Source organism: Lipophrys pholis (genome assembly GCF_963383615.2).
Source record: "Lipophrys pholis genome assembly, chromosome: 18".
In the NCBI taxonomy this organism is placed as follows: Eukaryota; Metazoa; Chordata; class Actinopteri; order Blenniiformes; family Blenniidae; genus Lipophrys; species Lipophrys pholis.
Window position 1 is genome coordinate 15331811 of NC_137646.1, and position 8174 is coordinate 15339984.

The window sequence follows — 8174 nt, forward strand, 5'->3', positions numbered from 1 at the left end:
CCAAGGCAGGTCACTAGCCCGTCATAAGACAAACGAAGAGAAAGACGACCACACCTATGTGCAATTTTGATTCACCAATTAACCTCAAAAGCTTGGTGTTTGGACAATAGTTAACAGGCTATACACCAGTCATGTACCCAAGACCGTGATTGGTCATCGGTACATGTTTGTCAGTTCTCATATGGTGGAAGAGTCAAGTTAGTCTTTGCTTGTTGTGTTGGATTGATCAATGCATTTCACAGTATTAGTATGGTACCAAAACATTGGCATACAAGTCACACAAATTGACATGTAGGCTTCGTTTTCACAATCAACAAACTATTGATTGTGAAGGATTACTTAACCAATGACGTTTTTATGTAATTGTACCATTTTGAAATAGGAGCATCTAAGATAATAATACATGTGACGGGTCCAGTTGACATGATTCACCTTCCTTTGAGATTCATTCTGCCTGGACAAATAAGAAAATGCATAGAAATCCTGATTCCTGTGAAATCAAACAGGAATGGACTCTTCAACCTTTTTGTAAAGAAAGACAAACTTCCATACACAACAAATAAGTCAGTAACAAGTGCAAGACTTATATCACGTTCCCCAAGGTAGGAGATGTGCAGGTTAAAGAGTCAAGGTAAGAATTAAAATGATAGTTACCCGGTTAGACCAGACCAGGGAAGACAAGTATTAATGACTCAACATGGGCCTTATTTGCAGCTTTGTGTTGGACAAAGACAGTAAATCTGATTTGGTAAACACATAGTTTAACTTTGCAGATTTTATATTCCGATGTCAGGAAAGTCCCATGCGTGTATCCTCTAATTTATATTTGCAGTTACAATAAAAATTAATGATGGCTCAGAAACGTTGCGGCTCATTTCATTCCAGACACTCCGATCTCTGTGTGAGCCCAAAGTAGACAGATATCCATCAGGCCGTCCGAACGATCATTGTGATAGAGTTGGTCTATATCTGGAAGACACCAGAGGGCCTTTAAAAAGGCAGAACAACGGATATATGGGTATCAGATGAAGGCATTAGGAGACTGAGTGACACAAACATGTTATGAGAGATGAGCAACATCTGGTGCAATGGATCTTAGCTTCTGGTCGCCAGTCATTACTTTGAGTTCTTATGCAGACACCACCATTCGCGCTATAATCTTGCCCCTAATTCCCATGGATCCCTGAGCTTAATGGACTCTTTAGAGTATTAACATTTTTACTTCCCCAACTTGTTCCTACCATGCTTTAATGTTTCCCTTTTACAGAGTTTCACTGAGTGTACCATTTGTTAATGGTTATTCAGTGTAGAGCACAAGCTTTCCAATTGTTTGCTTTGTTAAGTGGCATTACGGAGGATTTTCAGGAACATCTTGCGAGAGTTTGGCGATTAATTCTGAACGATCAAAACAAAGGAATTAGTTGAAATTTCAGCATCACGGGGCTTTCTAGTTCAATGCATGTAATCTATGTTTTGCCACTGGGGACTGCTCAGGACATTTGCTATTCTACAAGATATCCCTACAGATTTATAAAGTGCATTATATTGCTCCCTTTCAAAACCGGCGAGATGTGAGGAAGGAAGGCAAAGAGCAATACGAGGGGTTAGAGAGGTGGTCGAAACTGCCTCCGACAAAATGAGCACGGCCCCTGAACTAAGCCCAGGGGATTGAAAGTGGATTGAATGCATCTCACCATATATAGACAGCCGCTGGCACCACAGGGACAGTGATAGGGAAGGGGAGAGAGGGGACGTGGAGTGAGTCAGCGAGTGTGACGGGGATGAAGAAAAGGAGCACCAGGAAGAGAGAAAAAGAGCAGTGGTGTGTTACCAGCTGACCACTGGAGCTTTTCAACCCCCCCCCCCTCCATTATATCATTACTGAGACTGAGGGTCCTGTTTTCACCCGGCCGTACAGCACTCTGGTACTGCGCCAAGCTCGCTGGCTGCTCTGCTGAGTGTCCCGCCACCTCACTGCACCATCAACACCAGGAAACGGACACAATTGGAGGAGCCAGACTAATTCCTGGATGACGAGAGTAAAAGGGCATCGGGTTCCCAGGGGTTAAAATGCCTTAATCTTTTTATCCTCTGCCAGAGAGGACTATTCACAGATTTGATACAGTCACCCTAAACCCTTAAGTGGCATGCAAGGGCAAGGCTGTTGGGGGAATACCCCACAAACAGAGGAATCCTGGCAGCCAGCCAGAGTATGGTGGAGCCGCGCAATATCAACTATATGGTGGTGGGATTACAGTGTGATATATTTTTCCATGTACAATGAAGTGTGTATATAATTGTCAAAACAGTAACATACTGTGTGATGTTTCTTTTTTTGTAACTGCAGCTCGGCGGTGAAATCTCTCAGCAAACAAATTCTTGCGAAAATATTATTATCGCATGACTCGCACAGAAACGTGTCACGCGGGCGTCTATATTCCTCCCTCCACTCTTCTCTTTCTTGGTACTCTCCCGCATACTCGCGCACATTCTCAGCATCCCCAGTTCCCTAATGAGGCGTGATCACTGTGTTAAACTGCTAATTAAAATCAGATATTAAAGCCTACTACCCATAATCCCTCTTGGCTTGCGCTACAAACACCAGGCTGGCTGTCGCATGGCATTATACTGCGACGAATCCCAGGCAGTAGCTCCTCTCACCTTCACAGAGCAGCCAGTGAATCAATCAGTTGCTAATCTTTAAACTGCGCACTATGTGCCATCACAAGGCCACGTAACCTTTGATTTTCATTTTCTTTCTCTCACTCTTAGCGCCACCCACTTGTAGTCACACACACGCACCAGTTGTGGAAGAGGATGTGCATAAGCAAACAGATTACAGACGACTACATTTGAGACATATGGCGAATGTCAGTATTGTACACATTTGAACAGAGAGACTCTAAATTGAACAAAATGAGGGTGACATGTCAGCAAATGCACCGACTCTGCTACCTATGAGGGATCTGGCGTTCAAAGAACAGCTGGCGGGCCATTATGGACTACACACTAATGATCAACCATGCAAAATTGATGAGTCATTGATTTCTGACGTTCATTGAATTTCAGTTATGAAATGTGCACTTAAATCACAATATGTTATCAAGGACAATGAAATCAGTTCCTGCCTTGGCTGTTGATCGAGTCAGTCAGTCCAGATGTTCCGATATTTTCTTGTATGCAAAGCAGGTATGAAATGAGTACTGGTTAAGCTTATTAAACGTCTGGCAAGTAACCATTCCGTTTTAGAGTTTTGGTAAAAATGGCATAAGATGACAAACTTTGTAGATAACTTTAGCGGAAGCTGCACGAGTAGTTTTGTATTTTGGATTATTTTGGTTCAGTGAAAATGGAAGTGTGAAAACTTTTACTGCATAGTTGTGACAATACAGATACAATGTATGTTCGAATCAATGCAGTAAAATAGAGAACACTGAGAGAAAATGCCGCAATTATACAACAAACCGAAGTGACTATTACTAAATTAGCGACAACGGCCTTAACCTTTCTAGTGTTAGTGTTTGTAGCCCTATCTCATCCTCAATAGGTTAGAATGTGTTCGCTGTGTTATCTTCCAGCATTAATGTTCTATAGTTTGTCTTACATGATGTCATTTTCACATAATTCTGAAATAAACGGAAACCTCCATTCTGTATATATATAAGACAGGACTGGAATCTTTTCAGTCTTTTCAAAAATTCATTTGTTCTAGACATGTTAAAAATACACAAAATGCAAAGGCATATAAAGGGGGGAAAAATGCACACAATATATATATATATATTATTAACTATATATATATAGCACTTTTGAGAACACATGTTGCACAAAGTGCTTTACAGTAAAAACACACACACAAAAGAGTGAGGTGAGGCAGAGGAGACGAGCAATCAAACAGACGGACACGCAGTCATTAAACAGATGGAAAATTATCGACAAAAAATCATAATTGGCGACAAAACACCACTGGTCTGGGTGGCTTAAAGAGAGAGCGTATAAAAAGATAAAAGGGGCAGAATTTGATTAAAATCGGAAGTTTCAATTAAAAGTGAGTCTATCAAAAAAAAAAAGGTTTTTTTTTAAAGGAGATTTAAAAGAAGTCACTGATTCTGCAAGCCTTATCTCCTCGGGCAGATCATTCCAAAGTCGAGGGGCCCTGGTGGAGAATGCACGGTCATCCTTCGATTTAAGATTTGACTTTGGGATGACCAGAATGGAGCCACCCGAGGATCTAAGGCTGCGAGCGAGTTTTCTATAAATACATAAAACATACACCTACATACTGATATTTTTATTCGGTTAAACTTTGAGAAATTCTTAAACCACAACTAATCTGCGGCGACATTTCTCTTCAGATTAAGGGTTTCCAGCCCTGTCTCTACCCCATATTACTTCTCAAATCTCTCCCACCAGCAGAAAAAAAAAAAACAGTTCCTGCACCACTTTCCAATTAATATTCTCTGCTATAGAATGGTCAAGACCTCGGTGAGCTTCCGTCTCCTCTGCTCAGGGCGATGCAGCACGGAGGGCACTGCTCCAAACAAAGTCAGGTCTCGGCGGTGGAGAGTAGCGTTGAACTCTGAACCTTACTCTGCTACCTCATTAGCCTGCATACACACCGGCATCTGTTCTATCATGAACCCTAATATGACCGCACGAAAACCGGAAAATAACTGCTCTCATTGGACCATGTGGGATTAGCTCGGCGGTGACCGGAGTTCACCGGCAGCACGGCGCCGCTCGGCTCTCATTCATTTGGAAAAGAACTGCCTATTGAAATGGCAGGGAAAAAGAGGAGACGGCAACCAAATGAACCTTTTCAGATGAGGTGTGGCTGCTGTCTGCGCTGGTTTCTTTTGTGCTTTTCTGCTTGAGGAGACCAGGGCCGGCGAAATGAAGAGAGAGGAGAGAGGTGCAAGCCGAGAAACAGAAGAGGAGGAATCGACAGGCAGAATGAGAGGGGTCATTGAGCACAACAGGAATGCGGGACCCCGCTCAGCTGGAGGGACTCTGGCGAGGACGAAGCCACCTATCTTATGGTGACAAGCGGCAAATGGGGGCCCATTACTGCGCGGAATGCTAATGCCAAACTTTGGGCCCCGGGGACTGGCCCCGTTCCCCAAACACGAGGAGTAGGAGACCCGCCAGGGCGCATGCATGACAGCCTCAATTCACACCCACAAGTGCAGGAGATAATAACCGTATAAATCACGAGAGACTCTTCCATTCTTTCCTTCTCACTCCTTCGCCACAACCCAATCTGCGTCTTGACTGCTTCTAACACTCGCTGGTTCCTAATTGTCCCCTCATCTATTTTTTCCTCCTTCCCCTCCCACTCGCATTCTTTATCGTCTCTTAACAAGTCCCTCTGCACGCACACTCACGATTCCCTTCAGCTTGCTGTCGTTCATTGTTAGATTTCTTGGAAAAAGAGGAGGAGGAAAGAAAAGCCAAGGACAGCTGGTGAGCAACATTCATATTGATTAAACAATCTGTGTTCATCATATCCAAAAATAGAGCTGTCAGTGTAGACTGAAGTGCCCATTACAGTAGATCCGCCGTAACGGATGGCCGTAATACTCCCAACACGCAAACAAGTGTTAACATACACTATGCAAATGTGGTCGTCGCTGTATGATTCAGAGCAAATAATATACATGTAAAAGCCCATCACGGGGGAGAAATGATTTCATTAAAAAAAAAAAAAAGGATTCTTCTTCCCCAAATCCTTTTGATCTATGATTCTCCTTTCATGGGGGGGGGGGGGGGGGGTTCTCTTGGCTGGAAAGAGATTAAAATTTGACAATAACTATCCAAAATGTGGATTTTTTATTTATTTTTTTGTCTCTCAAAAAGGGGAGGGAAAAAAAAAGTGAAGGGAAAAGATGAAGAGAGGAGAGTCATGCAGAAAGGCAGACTTGTCTCTGTGTTCCCTCAGGCCTGTGGTGTGGGCACTGACTCTATTTGACATCGAGATGCAGCGCTGAGAAAGACAGAGTGAGGCAGAGACAGAAACACAGAGAGGGAGACATCAGAGCTCTCATGCCTTCAGGGGTTGTGTAAATGTGAGTCATGCCATGATGGGGCGACTTGTTCAGGGTAACATCACCCTTATAACTTTTATTTCGTTTCGAGAGTTCAGACAGTTTCGACTTCTGTGCTCCTGCTCTTTTCTTAGTGGCGAAAAGGGGAACCGAGATAAAAATACGAAAAAAGTGGCAAACTGAGATTAGATATTAAGGGGAGAAAGGTGACGTCTTGCCGCTTTCTGACCAGAAACTTCGTCTGCCTCAGATCTGTCTGCAGCTGAACTGAGATGAAGGAAGAGTTGGGAAGTCTACAGCACACAGAACCAGAGCGCTGCATGTGATTTTATGGAACTGCAGCTGGCCAGCAAAACATATTGATGATGTACATCAGGGATGGGTCACACAAAAAAAATCCTCTCTCACAGAGACAAAATGTGAGAAGTCACATGTACTACACAGCCTATAGGGGCTAGAGCAGGGACATCCATGACAATTTCTATTATTGCTTCTCAATCTACATATAAAAGGACTTTGCTTTCAAACCACATGATGTTAATCTTCTATGATGACGATTGGGAGGGAGAGGTCAGATTTCTTCCGGAATGCCTTTTGACTTATTTTTTGAAAAGACATTATGATCCAAAAGTAATATGTGGAGTTTTAAAAAAAAAAAAACGTTTTATGTAATTATTTATATAATTATATGTAACGCGATTGCAATGACGATAAATCACAATGATAAAATATCAACAGTCGCAGGCCGATGTACTGAATACAAGAGGAAGGGTCACATTCGGAAATCGTTTTTTGCAAACTAACTGCTGGTAAGAGTACTAGGATGCATGCTTAACGGTGAGCCTCTGAGAAGTTTATCCATCATACAGAATCATACTCTATAACAGGTGTCAAATACATTTTTAGTTCATGGGCTACATACAGCCAAAAATATCTACATATCAAAGGAACTTAAAGTAACTGACATATAATATTAGCGCTATTGCACATAGGTGCCGTTCCTTGCTCCTATCCTGGTGGGTGTACGTTTCATTTCCACCCGAGGCACGCCTCAGTTCTTGTGTTATTTTGGATTTAAAAGCACAATTACTTAGACGACTTAGATGGTATCCCCTCCTGTCTGGGGCTACATCGTCCAAAAGACACACCCTGATGATTTATCAACCTGAAAATTATTTAGATTATCTCAAAAAAAACTGAACTATAAAATCAACCAAAATCATCACATTTGCCTCTGCCATCATTCAATCATAAATAATCTAGTCTACATGTAAAAATGGAATGGTATTTGAACGAGTGCACTTAAGAAGGCACAAATCTCCGAGGGATAATTTGCAGCCACAGTTGTGTGAATCTTTGCTGATATTTGTTTTTGTCCGGCCTGAAGGTTGCCGATTCGCTTCACTCAGCTCTTAACTGTTTTGTTCTGGCCGCAGCAGGCTGCAGTCAGAAATGTTCCTAGAGCTCACTGTAACACCACCCACCCAGCACCAAACAGCACCGACAGGCTGCAAAACATTTACTGTACAATAGCAGCTCAGAAAAAAAAAAAAAAAAGACTGACCACTTTTTGGATTGAGCGGAACTGTGAATCCTTCAAATGAGTCATAATATAACTGCAGAACTGCTGGTGCACAAACGACCTTGACTATTAGTGCCTCAGTTCAGCTCAGTACTGGCAACATGTCAGCCAGAAACCGAATGGGGAAAAAAGACAACAACAATAACAAAAAAAAAAAAAAAGCACAGAATTTGGATATAGCAGTGCTTTAACTAAGAATGCATTTTCAGAAACAGCTTTTTAGAGATGGATCATAGGAAACGTCTTTCACGAGTGCTTCCCAAGCCGGTTCCCAGGTCATAGGTCACCGAGATCTATCACCTGCTTTATTTTGCTCTCCAGTGTTGTTTACACTACTGCGCTTAAAATAGACTATGTTCCCGTCTAACGTTGTGGCTACATGAAGTCAAACGCCTTGTATGTAATGAAAGGTCATTCTGATCGTCAAACTGACTGGTCAAAATAATTCCTGAGCAATCTCACAGAAAAATGGATTTTACCTTGCATTAAATAGATTTTTTTTCGACAGATCATTAAATTAACAATGCATGCGTGTGGTTGCATTATTC